The sequence below is a fragment of the Amblyomma americanum genome, chromosome 1 (assembly GCF_052857255.1).
Source record: "Amblyomma americanum isolate KBUSLIRL-KWMA chromosome 1, ASM5285725v1, whole genome shotgun sequence".
In the NCBI taxonomy this organism is placed as follows: domain Eukaryota; kingdom Metazoa; phylum Arthropoda; class Arachnida; order Ixodida; family Ixodidae; genus Amblyomma; species Amblyomma americanum.
In genome coordinates, this window is record NC_135497.1 from 306,603,511 (window position 1) to 306,625,169 (window position 21,659).

The window sequence follows — 21,659 nt, forward strand, 5'->3', positions numbered from 1 at the left end:
TGAACCGGTGCCGACTTGAGGCGATTTGCGTGTATCCTTATCAAACGCCGGTTCACGTCTCGGACTCTGAAGTTTACCGGAGAAAGCTTCTCGACAACCTCGCACGGTCCTCTCCACTTCGTCTGGAACTTACGAGCTAGCCCAATCTGCCTTTGGCAGTTTTCAATGTACACGCTGTCCCCCACATCAAACGGCGCGTCTCTAGCACTGCGATCGTGCACCTCCTTCCTGCGCTTCGCCGCTTTCTTTAAGGACTCCTTTGCGATGTCCCTCGCCACTTGCAAGCGCGATTCTAGCTCAACCTTATAGTCGTCCAGTGAAGCGTATGGGACACGACGGGGGCCCTCTGGCACTTCACTAGGCTGGTCCGGGTCTCGGCCGTAGAGAAGAAAGAATGGCGATTCGCCCGTGCTCTCGTGTGCTGCGGAATTGTAGGCAAACATTGCATACGGGAGCCACAAGTCCCAGTCCCGCTGGTCGCGCGAAACAAAATGCGACAGGAACCCGGCCACGGTTTGGTTCAGTCGCTCCACCGCGCCGTTGCAAGCCGGATGGTACGGTGTTGTCTGCTTCTTAGCGATCTTAAGCAGCTCGCAAACTCTCCTCATTAGCTGCGACACGAAGTTCGTTCCCCGATCTGTCAAGAGTTGCCTCGGGGGTCCATGTCGGAGCACGATCTGTTCGACAAATGCTCTTGCAACCGTGTCTGCCTTCTGATCTGGGAGTGCTACCGCTTCCGCGTATTTTGAAAGGTGATCGACAAATACTAAAATGTACTTGTTTCCGGAAGTGGTCGTGGGCAATGGGCTCATTATGTCCATACCTGTCCGCTCGAAGGGAGCCGAAACCTCAGGGAACGGCTGAATTGGAGCTGGTCTTCGTCCCTTGGGTGTTTTTCTTTCGAGACAGGAATGACACTTCGCACAGTAGTCTCTAACATCCTGTCGCATGCCACTCCAAAAGTACAAACGCTCCACACGCCTGCGTGTCTTCGCTACGCCAAAATGACCGGCGCATGGCGCATCGTGAAACGCGCGAAGAACCCTTTCTGTCCACGACCGAGGTATGACGACTCTCTCCCAAGCGGTTTTCTCTGGTCTCCCTTTCCTGGTTGGCCTCGTGCGCCGACACAGGGTGCCGTCTTTGCCAATGAAATAACCTAGCTGTTCGGGGTGAGACGGTGCGTCCTCTAAGCTTTCGATTATTCGCTTCAGGTCCGGATCTTTGCACTGCTCTGTGCGTAATTCGGCGGGGTCGACTACGGGGACAAACTCATCTATAGCTGCCACGGCAGCTGTGCGGCTGAGTGCATCAGCATTCAGATGCGTCTTTCCTGACTTGTGCTCAACTTCAAAGCAGTATTCCTGCAGGTGTAGATTCCATCTAGCGAGTCGCGAGCTAGGGTCCCTGACACTCATCACCCATTTCAGAGGATGGCAGTCTGTGACTTGCTTGAATTTGCGGCCGTAAAGGTAGCATCTGAAGTGTTTTACTGCCCAGACAACGGCGAGGCACTCCCTTTCCGCAGCTCCGTACTTTTGCTCTGTGGGGCTCAGCTGTCGGCTAGCAAAAGCAACGGGATGTTCTTTGCCCTCGATAACCTGAGATAGCACGGCACCCACTGCGAACTTTGACGCATCTGTGGCCATAACGAAGGGCAAATTAAAATCCGGGTGGCGCAACAGCGGTGCACTCATTAGCTTCCTTTTCAGGGCCCCAAAAGCATTCTCCGCGTTTTCGTCCCAGCGAAAGGCGACATTTTTAGCTGTTAAGGCGGTGAGCGGCTTAGCGAGCTTGGCGAACTCCTCTATGTGCCTTCGGTAGTAACCGATCAGGCCGAGAAACTGCCGGACCTGGCGGACGCTAGTCGGGGATGGAAAATCTGAGACACACCTTAGTTTCTCAGGGTCCGGTCGCACGCCGTCAGCTGAAACAACGTGCCCGAGGTATTTCACCTCGTTTTTGAGGAATTGGCACTTAGAGGGCTTCAGCTTGAGACCCGCTCCTCTTAGTCGCACCAAAACCTGCTCAATATCGCGCAAATGGTTCTCAAAACTGTCACTGTATATGATAATGTCATCCATATACACGAAGCACAGCCTCCCCAGAAGACCTGCCAGGATAACATCAGTGGTTCTCTGCCAGACAGCAGGGCTGTTGGCCAGACCCATCGGCATTCTTTTCCATTCATAGTGCCCTGAGGGCGTGTTGAATGCCGTTTTCTCGGCATCTGCCGGATCCATTGCTATCTGCCAGAATCCCGCCGCCATGTCCACTACCGTGAAGTACCTGGCAGAGCCCAGCTGAGAAAGCGTCTCCTGTATATTGGGGATGGGGTATGGATCGATGCGAGTTACGGCATTTAGTTTGCGGTAGTCCACTACCAATCGATACGAGCCATCTGGCTTTTCCACCAATAGTGCTGGTGCTCCCCAGGGTGACTTTGAGTGTTCGACAATGCCGCGATCAATCAGGTCCTGCACCTGCCGCTCCATCTCCTCACGTTGGGAGTAAGGAATCCTGTACGCACGCTGGTAAACGGGCGATGAAGTGCCGGTTTCTATCCTGTGCTTTATAACGCCACAGCAGCCCAAATCCAGGTTGGACGCGGCGAATACCTCCGAGTAGTCGTTCAGCAAACCAGCCAGAGCCTCCCTCTCCCTGGATTTTACGTGAGAAAGATCGAACGACACCTTTGGATCAGCCGAAGGACGAGCATGCTCTACAGTTGCGAGTACCGTATCGGTGGGCTCACGTTGCTCTATCGCAGAGGTGAAGAAAGCCAATGTTTTGTTCTTGGGAAGGCTCAGTGGCTGCTGGCTACAGTTAACCACCCGTAGGGGCACTCTGTGGGCGTCATTTACTGTCACGAGGCACGCGGCTGCCTTCAGGCCATTGCTGAGAGAGTCGACCGGCTCAAGCACTCCCACGGCGCCGCTCTCTACATCTGAAGGCACAAACGCGTACAAAATGTGCTCCGACCAAGGAAGGACGACCGCCTCCTCGACCAGCCGGACGGCAACCCGCGAATATACCTTCTCCAATGATCCCACTGTTTGACGGGTGTCAATATCGGTAATGCGAATCTCAGCCCCTCTCCTGTTCAAAAACGGAACTTTTGAGCCGCCCGCATTAACCTCTTCCTCAGAGAATGAGACTACTACCTTCCCTTTTCTCAAAAAATCCTGCCCTAATATACCTGACACTCCGTTTGGCAGAGACACCGTGTCCGGGCATACGTAGCAGGGGTGCTCCAATGCAATTCCGCCGAGAGAGAAGTGTAACCGGTAGAGTCCACTTATGCCAAGAGGATCCCCCGTTATGCCTACAAATTTGGTTGCCATACCACCAGACGCTTCCAACACCTCGCGGTCCCCCTTCCTTCGAAGCGTGTTAAAACTGCTCTCCTTAAGCAATGTCACCTTTGACCCCGTATCTATCAACAATTCCATGCAACAACCATTTAACTTGCAACGCACAACAGGGCATGCCTCGTCGGCCACACAAACTACCACCTCCTCATCATCTACTGCTCCCTCCCCACGCTCCTCAGGCTGGGGAGGACTAACTAGTTTTTTGTCTCGGTATCTGGAGCCCCGCTGTCGGCTTGCTTAGGGCGTGTCTCGCCTGCTTCTCTTTGTGGCTCCCCACGGCGCACGTTTTGGCAGAACCTGGCGATGTGTCCGCGACCCTGGCAAGCGAAGCATACGATTTCTTCAAAATCTCGCATACCGCGCCTGTAGCTTTGTGGCGGTCTCCGGTTTCCAGCGAATGGGCGCTGTTGAGCGCGCGCTTCAACCTGGCGTTCTACCTGCTGAGTTAGCAGCTGTTCCAAGCGATCTAACCGCTCTGTCAAGAGAGCAACCTCATGGTTGAGCACCGCTCTCTCTATGACGCGTACTCTCGCTGCGGCTGTCGTTAACGCCTCATTTCGTTCCTCATCCAATGCGGCCTCCACGGCTTGGTCGAAATTGCTCGGCTTGCGCGAGAGCACGAACCGGCGCACGGGGTCTTGCAGACCAGCCACGAACAAAGCGGTCATTTCCTCTTTAAGTATATCCTCCGCGTATTTCTTCCTTAGCTGGTCTCCTTCCTCCTCCCTGCTTAACGTATCGCGTGCTAGGCGCTGAAGCCGCGACGCAAATGTTCGCACGTCCTCCCCTACCATCTGTCCGGCGTCACGGAACCTCTGTACCCGCACGTGACGTGGTTCAGTGTCGAAATGCTCAAACGCGAGCTTCTTAAATTCCGCAAATGATTTTGTGGATTTTACTTTTTCGTCTCGCCAGGCAAAATCATGAGCAGCTCCTGCCATCTTACACCTCGCCATTCCCAGCATTTGAGCATCGGACCATCCCCCCATTTTCCCAATCTCTTCTAGCATGGAAAAGAAATCGCAGATTGGAACCCCTGTCTTATCTCCCGTAAACGTCGGAATGACGCTTCCTAATGCCAGCATGCTTGCTCCGAGCGACGGCTGTGGAGTGGGAGCTCCCTCAGATACAGTCATTTTTTTTTTCAAGCCCTCCAGTGCCTCAAGCCTCTCAAATGGGGGTAAAAGTCCCACAATCAGTCCCGTGATTCCCTTTTGATTACAATTTTGAAGTCATGAATGTCACAGCATTCAGAGGACATTTGCTTTTGAGACCCCACTTCTGACACCAGTGTGATGACCCCCATAATGCGCAGGTCCACACGGGACGGAGAGGCAAAGAGACACCGTATGGCTCAGTTTAAACAAACAGGTATATTCAATAATTACACATGATTAAGGTTATACATCAGAGGCTGGGGCGTCCGAGCTTACGTGCCGACGACTTCATGGGGGCGATGGAGTGGCTCCGGAGTTGGGCTCGAGCGGTTGCTGGCAGAAGCTGCACGCCGTCGGGCTTCGGCGCTGAAGGCCCTCTTGGCGAACGATGTCGTCCTGAGCGTGTATGCAGTAGAATTTCAATAGTCGTCCGTTTCTTCGAGGATGGTTCACAAACCCTTCCTCTCGTGTCGTTCGGCTTGGAAGATGAACAGGAGGCGAGCTTGTAGATGATGACAGCAGAGCATAATTTTACAACATACATATACAGAGAGTTAAACTGGAAAAAGCAGAACTGAATTTACAAAAGAACAAACTTTGCACTACTTTACTCATCGACCGGGCAGGTTAGTGCCTAAGTAGCATCACATTACATGCTAAGCATGGAGCCCCAGCTCAGACTGGACTGCATCCGTTTACATGTGCTTTTAAGCACTTGATTAACAAAGGACTAAGGGCGGTCATTTCCAGTGGCCCGCCCAAAGCATCAATTCTCCAATCCAAAATAACATGCGAGATGGGGACAACCTCTTGGGTTGGGCTTAGCCTCGAACCCAGAGTCTGTTAACAATACAAACTAAATAAACAACAAAAACGCCACCACTCTCTCTCAAGTGAGAGCATACACAGGCTCTCTCTTCGGAGCTAATTCACTAGCGCCTGTCTTTCCACATTCTTGGCGAGTACTGCCTGTCCGCCATGACAGGTGTCCGTCACGGCCCTTCTGGGAATGCGCTTTTGTTCACGAGGCACGGCGGGAAGCTGTGGGTGCCTTCCCGGCGATAGCCCACGTCGAAAGGGGAAGGAGGGAAAGAATGTTGTCTTCGCGGTAGCGCATAGCGTCGGCAGTGGTACGGCGCGCTCTGGCCCGCTGACAGCTCCCTTGTCCTGGAATGTGCCCGGGAGGGCCGCACCTGGAACGGCCACGCAAATTGGGGAGGATAAAGCCTGTTTCCCCGCGGCGGAAACCGGCGGGACCGGTTGTTCTGGTCGTCACTCAAAGAGCATGGCTGGGTAATTGATGATGCCGCTGTCATCTGGGTCTCCGTCTACGCCGCGCCGTGGAACGCGGAACCTCGCAGCACACAAGGAATGTCACACTGTCGTCGCAGCACGCCACTATGTTGAATTGTGTTAAGGAGTTGTTTAAGGTGCCTGGGACGGTACCTGCATCTCCTCTCTCCTCCTCCTGTGCCGGCGCCCCTCCTCTCGGCTCCTCCCGGGCGCCGACGGTGGCGGCACCTAGGCAGGGGGATGCTAGCAGACGCTCCCAACGCTCGCCTTCTGGCGCGCAACCGCGCGCCCGAATGAATTTTGTGTTGCTTTTTTATTGCGAAGCAACACTACTTTAGGTCGCACTTCAGCCCGTTCCGTGGCGAGGCGGTGGTAGGCACCATTGACCTTTAGCGTGACCTCGCTGCGTGACGTCACACCACGTGACCTAGAGTGACGTCACACCAGCTGTGTAAAAACGGGGCCCCATCTCACGCCGTCGCGAGGCGAGGCGGTAGCCACCAACGGCGGCCTAACTCCCGCTCCTCTCACTAGGGGCGCTACGGTCGGTGTGACGTCACACCAGCTGTGTAAAAATGGGGCCCCATCTCACGCCGTCGCGAGGCGATGTGGTAGCCACCAACGGTGGCCTAACTCCCGCTCCTCTCACCAGGGGCGCTACGGTCAGAGTGACGTCACACCAGCTGTATAAAACAGCTCCGCTCCTCTCGCCAAGGCAGTCATACAGCCAGATGTTACGGTGGTGCCTACGAACAAGGCAGCTCGGCAGAATGCAAAGAGGAAGCATCAGCGAGCTACGGAGACGGAAGAAGAACGAGAAGCTTCGCAATCCAGAGGCTTAACCAAGCTAAGCCACGGCCGTTAAGGGCAGTGGCGGAGGATGTGGCCGGACTCCCCGCAGAGGTAACAGAGCGGCCGATTGTTTGGCGTACGCCAAACGTGCGCTTTGCTCACGGGTGGCCTGAACTCCTGCTACACGGAGGGTACAGTATTTAAGGTGCCTGGGACGGTACCCGCATCTCCCCTCTCCTCCTCCTGTGCCGGCGCTCCTCCTCTCGGCTACTCCTGGGCGCCGACGGTGGCGGCACCTAGACAGGGGGATGCTAGCAGACGCTCCCAACGCTCGCCTTCTGGCGCGCAGCAGGCCGCGCGCCCGAATGAATTTTGTGTTGCTTTTTTTTTTGCCTTGGCTTCGGTAGAAATGACATGATGACATGAAAGATCGAAAATTAAGTTACTGAAATAACTGACGCGACCAACGCTGCGGTGCTTTATCGAAACTTTTTGTCCTGCGATCGCTTTGATTGCGAAGTGTACGTTGAAATTGCGTGCGCGAGCGGGTTCGCGGCACTACAGTGAATGCATTCAGCGCGTTGTGTTCCCAACGCTCGCGCTTTGGCGCGTAGCGGACCGCGCCCGAATCAATCTGTTGTCGCATTTTCTGCCTCTTATTCGAACGCATGGCATGGGAGGTGCAAAAATTACCCAAATAACTGCCCCGATCCACGTTGCACTGCTCTATCGGAACTTTTCGTACTGCGATCGCTTTGATCGTGGTGGACATGGTGGAAGTGAAGTGAGCGAGCGAGCTCGCGGCACTATAGTGAATGTCTCGAAGTTGTTTTTGTCAACCGGCGTCTTTTGCCCAATCTTATTAAAAATTTAACTCCGCAAAGAGGAAGTCGACCGACGTGCAACTAGATGTGCGGCCTAGGCTTTATTTGCACGGATGGCGGTTTAATGCTCCGATAATATATTCTCGCAAAGGTGGGTTCGCTCGTGCAACGGGCTGTGCTATTCAGTGAGTAGCTGATTACTCGTCTGAATTTCAATGATTTTTGCGCAGGAAAGCTTGGAGATTATTTCGGAGTTAATATACCTCAGACACCTCGAAGGCTACCGTTAAAAATATCCGACTGACGGTAGCCACGTAATGTTTGTATATAGGCGAATACGAAGCCCTATATTTGCGCACTGTAACACGGTTGTGATCCGAATTTTGATGTAGGGTTAATAGTTTGGGCTGATTAACAGCAACCAAAAAAGGCATTTTAACGCTGTTTCGTGAGCAACCACAGCGCCGCATGAGTCAGTCGAATGCTGCTTGTTCAGCTGATTATCATCTTGGGTCAGCATATGCAATAATGGCTTGTAAGAGAACATTGCCTTCCCTCTTGGAATCTCCATGCCTAACGCGCAGTAGCCTGGACTGCCGCAGTTAATCGCTTTCGGTCGAAGTAGGGTGCGACAAAAAAAAACTAAAATGCTGAAAAATCAAAACTCTAATTTACTCAGTTCTCTCTGAAGCAAACAGGTTGGTTCGTTTAGGAATCGCGAGCAGCATGAACAGCGAAAACCACCAATTTGGCACCGAGTTCGTGAGCGACGGAGTCCAACTACAAGAAAACAAATATGTCCAGCGATGCGCCAAACATGAATGATAGACCTGCACCGCGAGCAACATGAACAGCGTAGGCTCAAACGGCAAGAACCGCCCTTTTACTATCGAATTCGTGAGCGAAGGAGTCCATCTGTAACGAGTCACATACGGCAAGTAATGCGCGCAACATAAAAGCCAGACATATATTGTGAGCAGCATGTACAGCGGGTATCAAGGAGCGAGAACCTCCTGTTTAATATGGGGTTCGTAAGCGAAGGAGTCACTGCGACAAAAATTCCTGCAGCAGTGCGCAAGATGGAAGCTAGACCCCAACGCGAGCAACGTAAACATGGGGGCTCGAACAATATGAAGCGTAACTGTCGAGTCGAGCCTGCTAACGAGTCTCACTGCAACCACGTCGACACGCCACGAAATGCGCGCAACATCAAAGCTGCACCTGCAGAATCTAGCAGAGCTGGCACAGTGGGCATAAGACAACAAGAAGCACAGCTTTCGCAGCCTACGAGCGAACGAGTCCATCTACAACTATGGCAAGCAGCATTTACTGCGAAGAACGATTGCAGTCGTTCGCGCTTCGCGCCAAATCACTCGAAAAACAAAAACACGACTGAAAACTGAAGAACGGCCACTCACCACACAAAGTGGCGGACCCAGGACATTATCGAAGTTTTACCGGCCGATACTGTGCATCCAAACCTTTCGGCGAGCCGCTTTGCTTTTTCCATGCGGAATTACAAAAAATCTCCCACTGCCTCCTCGGTTGTTGCATTCATACGCACAACCGAAGCTCGGCATCGCCGCAACGCGTGGGCGCCGTCAAAGATGGAAAAACTCTTCCCGCCAAAACTGTTGCACAAAAAGAAAACGAAGCTCGACTCCCACCCCGGCAATGGCGAACAACAACAACAATGGCGCCGCCGTCTGCTGCGGAGCAAAACAGCGCGCGCTAACACGTGACTCCGGCGCCTCGGCCAATGGGAGGCTCGATTACCCGCGGCGCGCTTGGAGAGGAATGAAGCCGGCGAGTTCAAAGCTTTGCGTTACTTTTGATCCATTGAGGGGCTTGAACTGCACCTCCACCACAGAAGAGGAACTGCAACGCGCGGCCCCTGGCCGGCACCAGCGGCACTTCTTCAGAATTGGTGCTGGGAACCAGTTCTGAATCGAACGAAGCTATGGTAAGGCCACTTGACATCTGGCTGACTTGAAGGTCAACCGGCAACGCATGGCGAACTAGGCTGTACCTAGCGTAGTGAAGCGTAAGCTTCGAAACTGGCGAAGCGGCCTTCCGAGGCTGTTCCCCGCCGATCAAGCCGGGCCTTTTATCTTCTCCGAGCGGACTCCCACCTGCCGGGCAACATGGCAGCGCCCATCGGAGCGGGGCCTCTCGCTTCACCACCAATTCGTCGTTGCCGCTACGCTGTGCCTCACGTTCGCAGCTGACGAAAGGAACACGAAGCTTTCGCTTTGCCTGAAGATGTTCACACCACATATTTTCAGCGATGAAAAGTGCCAAATTTTCATATTGCTTCTGGATTTTCAGAGCTGCTAGGTTTAGCCAGTACGCGTTGTCTGACGCCAGAAAGCGCGGGAGGTTCAAAGAGGTTAACGATTTGTCTTCAGAAAGGGTGACAAAGAATTACTCGACCTCTTTGTCGCGATTTTATAATTAATGAAATAATTGCAAATACGAACTGCTCTTTTTGGCATTTCACTCAGTACATAGAGTTACACCGTTTCTAGCAGCACTCAAATCGCTGCGGCAGTGGTGTGGCGGCAGCCGCCTGTTTTCCGCCGTATGTAGTTCAGCTCGGCTGCGTTGCGTCGCCGTCAAGCCGTGCTGGAGTTTGCCGCGCTAAGTTCGCTGAGAGAATTCGCTCCATGTGGGCCGCCCTTAAGGCTTTCGCATTCCCACACGTAAGCAGCATTAAGTGTTCCTGCCGAAATTGTTTTTCTCGCTGGAAGAGGTGCTGGTGTTGAACGTTTAATGGTACTGTTTACAAAGAGGCATTGCATTGCTTGGACCGGGACTGAAGGGCCCGGCCCTCACAATCACTAGGGAGGAATCCCTAGTGCGGGACCCCTGTGGCTTCCGCGGCGGCCAGGGCTCTTGTCACCAGGACTCGTTGGTCCTGGAGGATTGAGCAGCCGAGCAGGGCAGCCTCCCAGTCCTCTCGGGTGGGGTGGGAAAGCAGGATTGGCAGGAGGGACTAAGCTCGAATATGCCGAGGGCCAGCGGCAGCGCTCTGCGAAGCTCCCACTCTTGTACAGACAGAGTAATCGGAAGGAACAAACAGAGGCGTCTGTTGTGATTATTTCGCATTGCATATCGAATGATATCAGGGAATGATATGCGTCGTTAATAATTCACACCCGAAAGACACAAGCAGTTTCTACAACGTAATGAAACACATTAATCTTGCCAAAGTGGGCTCTCACCATCGTTATTCTTTATTTATGGGTTACCCCGAGCGTTATATCCCTCAAAAAACATACCGTAAAGGCAATTCAGGCCATCACTCTTAAAGGCGATTTGATAAACACGAAGCCAAAGCACGTTAGCGCAGCCATCGCGAGCCAATTCATTCACAAGTGGGGCGGGGAATCGTCATTGTTATTTTTTTCGGAGAGGGTGTTCAAAGCAGTGGTCCTACAGCAGGGTGTAGGCAGCACTGGCAACTGGCCGGAGTTTCTTTTCTGCAACAGGCAACTTCCGCGGAGTATGATCTTATTCTCTAACGAACGTGCTTTTCCTGTGAACGTGGTTAAACGCTATTGCATCCACGCTAATTCGCGCTTTGTTGAGGGCGTCGTGATTTCGGCAGTAGTTGTTTTTCACCCATTTATTTAACGTTGCTCGTTTGGTGTATTCCTGTCATTTTACTGAACCATACCACGGTGGTCTTGAGTAAGGGAGGAATGATAGACAATTATTCGACTAATGAGACGCACACGACTCAAAAGTTTCATTCCACACAGCTTTTCAAGTCAAACCAGGGCTTTTTCTCTATCAGCGTGCTGAAAGCACGCAGCTATATAGATAACTGTCTATCTGACTGCATGGTAACGTCGCGAGGCAGCATTAATGATCCACGTAGTTAGTGGGATGACTGTGTGCGTATACGATTGTGGAGCATAGCAAGGTGACGATCGAGGCACGTTGGTGGTCCAGCACGTTGTGCATGGATGGAGTTGCCGCGAACATGCCAGGGGGCCACGCGCGCGCGAACAAACGATAACAAGACGTGAACAGTCTCAAGCGTTTATCTTTCAAGTATTCTCTGTCCAGGTCGTGTACGCATTATAGTTAAATTTCTAGAGGATAAAAATGCAAACGGAAATTTAAACGTGTAGGACGCATCAAACGCAGTAAAGTAACGGTAATTTCAGCGGCAGGGCTGTATTGGGATTGGGGCGGATTTGTCGGCAACTATTGCAGGCGGCGGTTGGGGCCGTTGGGTGGCGGTCCTGTTTGCACGATGCATTCCTTGGGCTTTCTTCGTTAGAAAGAAAAAAAAACGAGACAGTGCACTTTTCTCACAAACAATTTCTCACATCAAGGAGGCGGTCTTCCCTCCCCCCCTCCCCTCCCCGCCTAATTTTCCATTTATTTGCCACTGATTTTAGTTGTGCAAATATCTTTCCGCACCTGGAACGATCGAGTGGTACTCTAAATATTTACGGACAACACTTCGCGACGCAGATGGATGGATGGATGGATGGATGGATGGATGGATGGATGGATGGATGGATACGGCTGAACCCTTTGAATCGGGCGGTGGCTCAAGCCACCTAGCCATGACTTATGAAATTTTACTCTTCTCTTGATTTTAGCCACCAATCAGGTAACCTTCTCTTGGTCACTTCTACCCTCTTAAAATATACTTTCCCTTCCCTGTCCTTAAACCCCAGTGCCTTGTATAGCAGCCCCGCTGCTTTCCACTGTAGGGTGAAGCCCTTTACAGAAAAGTTTGGTTTACGTTTTGTTTATAGGGGTTTAACGTCCAAAGCAACTCAGACTATGTGAGACGCCGTAGTGGAGGGCTCCGGAAATTTCGACCACCTGGGGTTCTTTAACGTGCACTGACATCGCACAGTACACGGGCGTCTAGAATTTCGCCTCTAGAAGTGTTCAGCCGTTTCCTCCTCCTCTCCGCACGAAACGCACAACGTTATCTCGTGGTACCTGACTCTATATGTCTTAGTCCGCAAAACTTCCGTCCTGGCCTCAAACAACAAAAAGCTTCCCCTACATTTATCATAGATATTTTCTTTGGCAATTTCCTGCTTAAAAACCCTTTATGTTCCCTGTGCTGATTTCGTCAGCATCCCTGTTTTCCACAAAGCTCTCTCTGTTTCTTTAACCTTTTTGTTAACATATAACTGCTGATTTGCCCCCCCCCCCCCCACTGCTATCCGGATATTTGCTTGTCAATTTTCTAGACCGCTTTCTCCATTTCGCATCAACATTCCTTATATACAGGTATCTGAAAACTTTCCTAGCCCATTGCTTTTCCCTTATTTTTCTCAATCGCTCCTCAAATGCTATCTTACTGCTAGCTCCTCTGCTCTCGAACGACGCCCATCACATATCACCTTGTACCCCCTGATTTGGTGTATTGTCATGTGCTCACAAAGCTAGCCTCCCTACGCCGCGCTGTTTAATTTCTAACCTTGCTTGAACATCTGGTCGCATGCACAGGACCGCATTACCGAAAGTCAGGGTAGGAACCATCACCCCTTTCCAGATTCCTCTTACCACTTCATACCTATTGTAATTCCACAGTGCCCTATTTTTCATGACAGCTGCATTCCTACTACCTTTATTCATTACATATTTTTCATACTGTGTCAGATACTCAACACCGTTATTTATCCACACCCCAAGATACTTGTACTCATCCACTATTTCTAGCGTGAACTCCTGTATTCTATGCTCGCCGACCTCATCATTTAATATCATGACTGCAGTTTTTTCCTTATTAAACTTGAAACCTAATCTATCTCCCTCTGTACCACATATGTGTATCAACTTCTGCAAATCTTCCTTGCTGTCAGCCATTGGCACTATGTCATCGGCGTATATTAGTCCCGGTAATGACTGTTTAATCAATTCTGCTTGCTTGAAAAAAGAAAGGTTGAAGCCCAGTCCGCTCCTCTCTAGCTTGGTCTCCAACCCTTGCAGGTACAACATGAACAACAAAGGAGACAGAGGACATCCTTGCCTAAGCCCCCGCTGTATCTCTACAGGCTCTGATACCTTTTTTTTCCATTTTATAAGCACTCTAGTACCTTTATATATATATATATATATATATATATATATATATATATATATATATATATATATATATATGAAGGGAGCGAACAGTCACCGAAACCAAGGTGCATAGGGGAACGTTAATTTTTTTTTTAATGTGTTATGCTTATCAGTAGGATAATAATTCTTAGATTAATAAATTGCTTAAAGAAAATTACTTATAAAGCAGCAGAAAAAACAACCATGCCGCCGGTGGGATCCGAACCCACGACCTCCGAATATCGCGTCCGGTGCTCTTACCAACTGAGCTACGGCGACGGCTGTCCAATCTGCTGCTCTCGTGGGTATTTATGTTTACTGGGTGTAAGCGAGCCTTGAGAGTGTTCACCAGCGCCACCCTCGACCATAGCGGCGGACGTAGCACGTCCTGTAATACCGCGAGCGTGACGTAGAACGTGATCTAACGGCGAGGGCGGAAACTGTGCGAGAGCCCTCTTATGCTACCTTTGGCATTAAGACTGCCAGAACCGAGACCCTCGTTAAGCTATCAGCAGACAAGTTAAAGGAAATGAGGGGCCCGTTTGACAAATTTATGAAGGGAGCGAACAGTCACCGAAACCAAGGTGCATAGGGGAACGTTAATTTTTTTTCTTTTTTTTAATGTGTTATGCTTATCAGTAGGATAATAATTCTTAGATTAATAAATTGCTTAAAGAAAATTACTTATAAAGCAGCAGAAAAAACAACCATGCCACCGGTGGGATCCGAACCCACGACCTCCGAATATCGCGTCCGGTGCTCTTACCAACTGAGCTACGGCGACGGCTGTCCAATCTGCTGCTCTCGTGGGTATTTATGTTTACTGGGTGTAAGCGAGCCTTGAGAGTGTTCACCAGCGCCACCCTCGACCATAGCGGCGGACGTAGCACGTCCTGTAATACCGCGAGCGTGACGTAGAACGTCATCTAACGGCGAGGGCGGAAACTGTGCGAGAGCCCTCTTATGCTACCTTTGGCATTAAGACTGCCAGAACCGAGACCCTCGTTAAGCTATCAGCAGACAAGTTAAAGGAAATGAGGGGCCCGTTTGACAAATTTATGAAGGGAGCGAACAGTCACCGAAACCAAGGTGCATAGGGGAACGTTAATTTTTTTCTTTTTTTTTTAATGTGTTATGCTTATCAGTAGGATAATAATTCTTAGACGTTCCCCTATGCACCTTGGTTTCGGTGACTGTTCGCTCCCTTCATAAATTTGTCAAACGGGCCCCTCATTTCCTTTAACTTGTCTGCTGATATATATATATATATATATATATATATATATATATATATATATATATATATATATATATATATATATATATATATATATATATATATATATATTTATATATGTCTTATAAAACATTAATTACACCATCTTCCACATCCAATGTGGCCAGTATGTCCCATAGATACTCTTGAATAATGTTGTCGTAGGCTCCCTTAATATCCAGAAATGCTAGCCATAGGGGCCTGTGTTCCTTTTCAGCAATCTCTATACACTTCGTCAATGAAAACAGGTTGTCGTCCAACCTCATTTGTTTCCGGAACCCATTTTGTAACTCCCCTAGCACCCCCTCGTTCTCCACCCATGCCTGCAATCTGTCCTTTATAATATGCATCACCACCCTGTACACCACAGATGTCACTGTTAGGGGACGGTAGTTACTTACGACAGCTTTGTCCCGCTTTCCCTTATATATCATGTTCATTCTACTTAATCGCCATTCGTCGGGGACTTTCCCATCCACTATCATTTTATTCACTACCTGTATTAATGTTTGCTGTATTAAGGTTGGGGACAGAAAGCACCCAATAGCGGAAGGCTCATCACCGATGAAAACATGCAGTTCCACGCGCACTCTGACTACAGAGACAGCATGGTGTCGGCCTTCGACCGACGTGGACAATAGAAAACCTGCGGGGAACGAAACGAACGTTTTGACAGCCGTGACCAGCTGCCCTTTGATGAAATAATTGCCGGTAACTATATGTGGGTGCGCGATTTATCTGCTAGGTAGTAACACTTCTCTTTAGAGGAACGGAAACATGTAGACTGGCTCTTTCAAAGGTTCCAAGAGCAATTCCATAGGGAGGCGTTGTCATGGCCGGTGCGAATCTTCAGGAACTGAGGTGGCACCAGTCGTACTTATAAGAATTAACGGATGTAACGGTACGGTAAAAATAAAAAAATCACACTGTTTTCTGCTGCTAATGACGAAACGCACACAAGGAGAGATTCCAAGTGATTTTATTTTTTTATTTGTTTTAAAACGCAGCAGACCCGAGGGACGCTACGAAAGGAGGGGATAAATACACAACGCACACACGCAATCGTAGCAGTCAGAAGTATTTGAGACACTCTACGAAAGCACAAGAAAACGCCTAGCAAGGACATGTCAGGTGCAAATCGCTGAATTCAAAAATTATTTAAAAGGCAGATAAAGAGTAGGGGTAGGAAGGGAACGGAGAGATCCCTTGCATCTCCTGAAAGGGTTTTCATGAAGGCCGTGTCTTCTGCAAGGACGGCCCCGTGTTATATATATATAGAAGTCAGATGACGACTTCCAGTGCACTGAAAGATCTTACCATCATGCTTGGATCCAAAAACTATAGCAAGGCGCTTGGAAGGGTGCCTGGAGAGAGAACGCACAAATGAGTAAAAGACGCCTTTCTCTTTTGGCTAAATTCGCTCCCTGCTTGAGGAAAACTATAGATGCTTGCTTTTACTTGAACGACCTTTACTTCAACACACACGCGCGCGCGCGCGCGCGTCACGCACACATACAGAGAGAGAGAGAGAGAGAAGAAAAGAGAGACAGAAAGAGAGAGACGGGTTTTCGCTCCACGGAGCTAGTACACGGCCAAGCAAGCTATACTCCGGGACAGCTTTTTGTGGCTATGCTGAGTAAGCTACGGGCGCGCGGCGCCAGCTTAAACGCGTAGCTCTCTCCCTCGTGAGAGCGTGATAAGAGCGCGCTTGTGAAAGCCATTCGCCTCGCCCTCGTAGCTTCCACTGCATAGCCGCAAAAAACTGTCGGCGAGTATAGTCGACTGGAAAGAAATTACGGACATGCTCCGCGCGCTGGGACATAACTCGCTCGCTGACTCATGGTGGCGGTGGTGGTAAAAAACACTAACAGGTTGCAGAGAGGTGAATGGGCTGGGGCCTTATTGGCCCCTTCCTCTCACAATACTAGGTGGAGCTATTCCGTGGCCCCATTGGCAAGGGCAAAACTTCAAACTAGGAGTACTGCTCATGTAATTTATTCTCAGGAGCACTTGTACCTTATTTCCGTGAGAATATTAGCTTTACAATCGTAAGAGATGGGACGCGAATGTGGTGCCGCGTGTGACTGGTGCCGAACCACAGGCGTGGCACCAGCATCACAGCATCCCGACACAACAATACACCTCCGTTTTGCTTCGGCGGGACCGCTTCTGTCATCGCGAAGATTGCGCCTCGCGCACCTCGCCCGTTGCACGTGCACACCAAAGCTAGCCACGGCCGACCCGCCACGGTGGCTCAGTGGTTAGGGCGCTCGACTACTGATCCGGAGTTCCCGGGTTCGAACCCGACCGCGGCGGTTGCGTTTTTATGGAGGAAAAACGCTAAGGCGGCCGTGTGCTGTGCGATGTCAGTGCACGTTAAAGATCCCCAGGTGGTCGAAATTATTCCGGAGCCCTCCACTACGGCACCTCTCTCTTCCTTTCTTCTTTCACTCCCTCCTTTACCCTTCCCTTACGGCGCGGTTCAGGAGTCCAACGATATATGAGACAGATACTGCGCCATTTCCTTTCCCCCCAAAACCAATTATTATATTATACGAGCGGTGCCGCGCGCGCCCCGACTTTCCATGGTTCGCCGTTGCGGCGCTGGCGTCGCGCCCCCAAGCTAGAGTTAAAAAAAATGAAAGTTGGTTTTTGGGGAAAGGAAATAATAACAATAATTGTTTTTTTGGGGAAAGGAAATGACGCAGTATCTGTCTCGCATATCGGCGGACACCTGAACCGCGCCGTAAGGGAAAGGATAAATGAGGAAGTGAAAGAAGAAAAGAAAAGAGGGGTGCCGTAGTGGAGGGCTTCGGAAAAATTTCGACCACCTGGGGATCTTTAACGTGCACTGACATCGCACAGCACACGGGCGCATTAGCGTTTTTCCTCCATAAAAACACGGCCGCCGCGGTCGGGTTCGAACCCGGTCACTCCGGATCAGTAGCCGAATGCCTAACCACTGAGCCACCGTGGCGGGCAGTATCTGCCTCACATATCGGCGGACACCTGAACCGGGCCGTAATAGAAGGGGTAAATGAGGAACTGACAGAACAGAGAAAGAGATGCCGTAGTGGAGGACTCCAGAATAATTTCGACCACCTTTTCCTTCCTTTTTATTATTATTTTAATAAAACCACTTACTACTACTACTACTAATTTAACGTTCACTGGCGTCGCACAGCACACGGGCGCCTTAGCGTTTCGCCTCCATCATAACGCAGACTGGGTTGGTTTTTTGGGGAAAGGAAATGGCGCAGTATCTGTCTCACATATCGGCGGACACCTGAACCGCGCCGTAAGGGAAGGGATAAAGGAGGGAATGAAAAGAAGGAAGGAAGAAAGAAAGAGGTATCGTAGTGGAGGGCATCGGAATAATTCCAACCACCTGAGGATCTTTAACGTACACTGACATCGCACAGCACACAGGCGCCTCAGCGTTTCACCTCCACCGAAACGCAGCCGCCGCGGTCGGGTTAGAACCCGGGAACTCCGGATCAGGACACCGAGCGGACATTTGCCCCACTCCGCAGGAGAAAAGGTTCTACAATGGCGGAATACGCAATCCTCAACCAGGACATGTCGATTGCAAAAAGCACTGCATCGTCTGTGGCACATCCAACCACAACACCATTGACACAAACTGTCCAGCAAGACAGAATTACAGCAAAAGATGGAAAAAGAGAGGCAAAACAGATGAAGCCACAATCCGACGCCATCCTGATGAAATTGCTGCACAGAGCACTCTTTTCGATCTGCAGAAGAACCAAAAGACTGAGCAGAAGCAAAAGACTTCTCTGAAGCACAAGACTGAGTAGGAGCACAAGACCGAGCATCAACCCAGGAATGAGCATCGGCCCAAATTGAACCAAACCAAAGTCCACCGGCCGGGAGGACAGCAAAGATATTACAACAGCACAACACAGCCCATGAAAGTGCATCAGACCAAGATGTACTTCTCGCCCTTCATCACCACCATCCAATTAGCAAACACAGGCCTCCGTTGCTCTCCAAATAAATCGGAACTCTTGCAGCTGAAACCCCTGCCCAGTGACCCCCTATTGAACTGCACATGTACGGGAATCCAGTGCCCATTGTGTCTCAGATGAAGATTCTCGGCCTTCTCATTAACAACACACTCGATGCTACCGCCACCCTTCAGCTCTTGCAAAGAGAGACCAAACAGGTGGCTGCACTAATCAAGCGGGTGGCAGCACGCAATCATGGGCTGTCTGAACGCGATACCCTCAATATGACTAATGCATTAATCATCAGCCGCATTACATACCACCTCACATACCACATACTCACTCAGCGCCACAACGCAACAGGCAGACATCCTAATACGCACGGCTCTCACCTCCGCCCTACGTCTTCCACGGACGGTTAGCACGAAACGCCTCCTGGCCACTGGTATCCACAATCGAATTAATAGAGGCTCAAAGCACCAAGCAATTAGTCCACCTGACTCGCACGGAAACAGGACAATGCCTACAGCGGCAGCTCCGTCTCACTCCACCCATTCCCACCCCAACAAGACCTACACCTTACATGATTTCTCTGCGCACGAAGGATCACATATATCAGAAGCCCCTACAGCGCAACATGAGCGCTAGCCTCCACCAGGGTAGGCGGCAGGCTCGAGCGAGCTGTTACACCAAAACATACAGCAACCGCTCCGATATCCTTTATGTCGACGTGGCAGAAAATTCTAAACTAGGATTATTCACGGCAGTCGCAGCCTATGAAGACGGCACTTTGGGGGCCGCCGCCACTATCCGAACTAATTCACCTGCAGAGGCGGAAGGAGCCGCCATCGCACTTGCGCTCGCCCACTCCACCATTGACAAAAACATAACCGAAGTTTGTACAGATTCCTAGGCCGCATACCGCCACTACCTAAAGGGCGTGGCGACGCCGGCCACACACCGTATTGTTGCCACAGCCACCTCTCTCGACCGAACGGTTACTCTGCCTCGATCCACGGTAATGAGCGCGTTCATGCGCTGGCCCGAGAACTCTCCTGCCGGACCCCGGACGATCAGGCACTCAACCCTGCGCAAGAGGCTCCATCGGTCCTTTATACATATCATCAAATCACCGCATTCTACAAACTCAGCCGCATGACGTTACCACCACCCCACAGTACTTTGTCGCCGTTATCCAGCGCCACATGGCGACAATTACAAACGGGCTGCTTTATTTTATCCTACCGTCTCTCATGCTTTCACGCCACCTTTCCTTTTCATTGTAACACCTGTGGCGTGCCCAGATCCACACTTTTCCACTACCTTTGGGAATGTCCTTCCCCACTGGCAGTACCCCCCATCCCCAATCCCACTCATTCTTCCTGGGAGGCTGCTTTACGAACCGCTCAGCCCGCCGGCCAGAAATGGCCGGTGGATCGGGCCTTATGTGAGGCACAAGCCCGTGGACTCCTGGACCAGTAGGAGACAACCCTGGAATATTTTTTCTTTCCTTTTTTTTCTAATAAAAGTTGTTTCCATCCATCCATCCATCCATCCAGCTTGGGTTCCCATATTTCATTTCAGCCGTGTATCTGAAAAAGTTGCAGAAAAACGTGGACTTGGATAACTCAACTGCCGAGATCGGACGTATCCTGCAGCTATTGTCAGAGCTAGATTAAAAACAAAACAAAAACAGGCCTGGCCGAGATTTGAACTCGTACCGCTGGATTCAAAGTCCAGAGTGCTATAACCATTACACCATGAGCAAACGGTAGTGCTTTGCAAAACAGTCTCTAAAATAAAACATGTTTTTTTGACCTAGGCATGGAATTGTTATTGTTTACTTGGTGGTTTCCTACGATAAAAAAATATCGTTCTTGCTTTGAATCATGCGCAAATTGTTTACTTCATTCTAGCCGTCCATATGAAAAAGTTGCAGAAAAACGTTGACTAGGATAACTCAAGAGAAAAGAGCGCGCGTACCTGCAGCTGTCGTCAGAGCGAGGTTTCAAAAGCAAAAACAAATGGTCTCACCGAGATTTGAACTCGGATCGCTGGATTCAAAGTCCAGAGTGCTAACCATTACACCATGAGACCAACGCACATTCCGACGCCGGGAATCGAACCCGGGCCATCTGGGTGAAAGCCAGATATCCTAGTCACTAGACCACGCCGTAACGCGAGTAGGTCAACCACAAATAATCACAGGAGACAAAAATCCGAGTTATGTCACGCACGGCTCTTCTTAAAGTAGGGTCCCTGCTTAAGGACGCAAGCCTTTCTTGGCTCGAGTGGCGTGGACGAAAGTAGCGGACGGAAGTTGCCCGCACGATCTGTCAATCATAAGTTGCATGGTAATTAAAATAAAATGTTAAAGTTGATTACGCAGCAGTTAATAAGGAGCATATATGTAATGAATAAAAATAGCAGAAATGAAAATAAAAATAGTTAAAATATTGAAAATCAAACTAAGAAAAATGAAAAGCGAAAAATAATATCAATAAAAAAATTTCAAATAAAAACAAAAACAAATTAAATAGAACGATAATCAAGAATAATTAAAAACAGCAACAAAGTGAAAAATGGATGGAGAAAAGGAAACACTTTCGCATTTCCGCTCTATCCTGTAATTTTTATCCTCCTCGTCTACAGTGTTGTTGAGCTGATAACGACAACTATACGGATGGAGTTACGTCTGTTCGACGGGACCGTTCTTGTCGCTATGAGGAAGAGAAAAACGAAACAAGAGGAACAACGACCTTTTATTCTGCGTCTTGCTCGGAAAATGGAGTGACATCAACGCCGTTACGCAGGCCGTCATTGGTTGCGCCATCGCTCGCAACGTCATCGAGGAAACCCGGTGACGCATAGACGAAATGCAGCTGGCTCAA

At 50.1% G+C, this 21,659-nt stretch overlaps 2 non-coding genes across 2 annotated transcripts; both read right to left on the minus strand.

Moving 5' to 3' along the window:
* Positions 1–20,793: 20,793 nt before the first annotated feature.
* Positions 20,794–20,865, minus strand: TRNAQ-UUG (transfer RNA glutamine (anticodon UUG)). The gene has a single exon. It is a non-coding gene; the product is annotated as a tRNA-Gln (tRNA).
* An 8-nt stretch (positions 20,866–20,873) lies between these two features.
* On the minus strand, positions 20,874–20,945 carry TRNAE-UUC (transfer RNA glutamic acid (anticodon UUC)). Its single transcript has one exon. It is a non-coding gene; the product is annotated as a tRNA-Glu (tRNA).
* Positions 20,946–21,659: the final 714 nt, after the last annotated feature.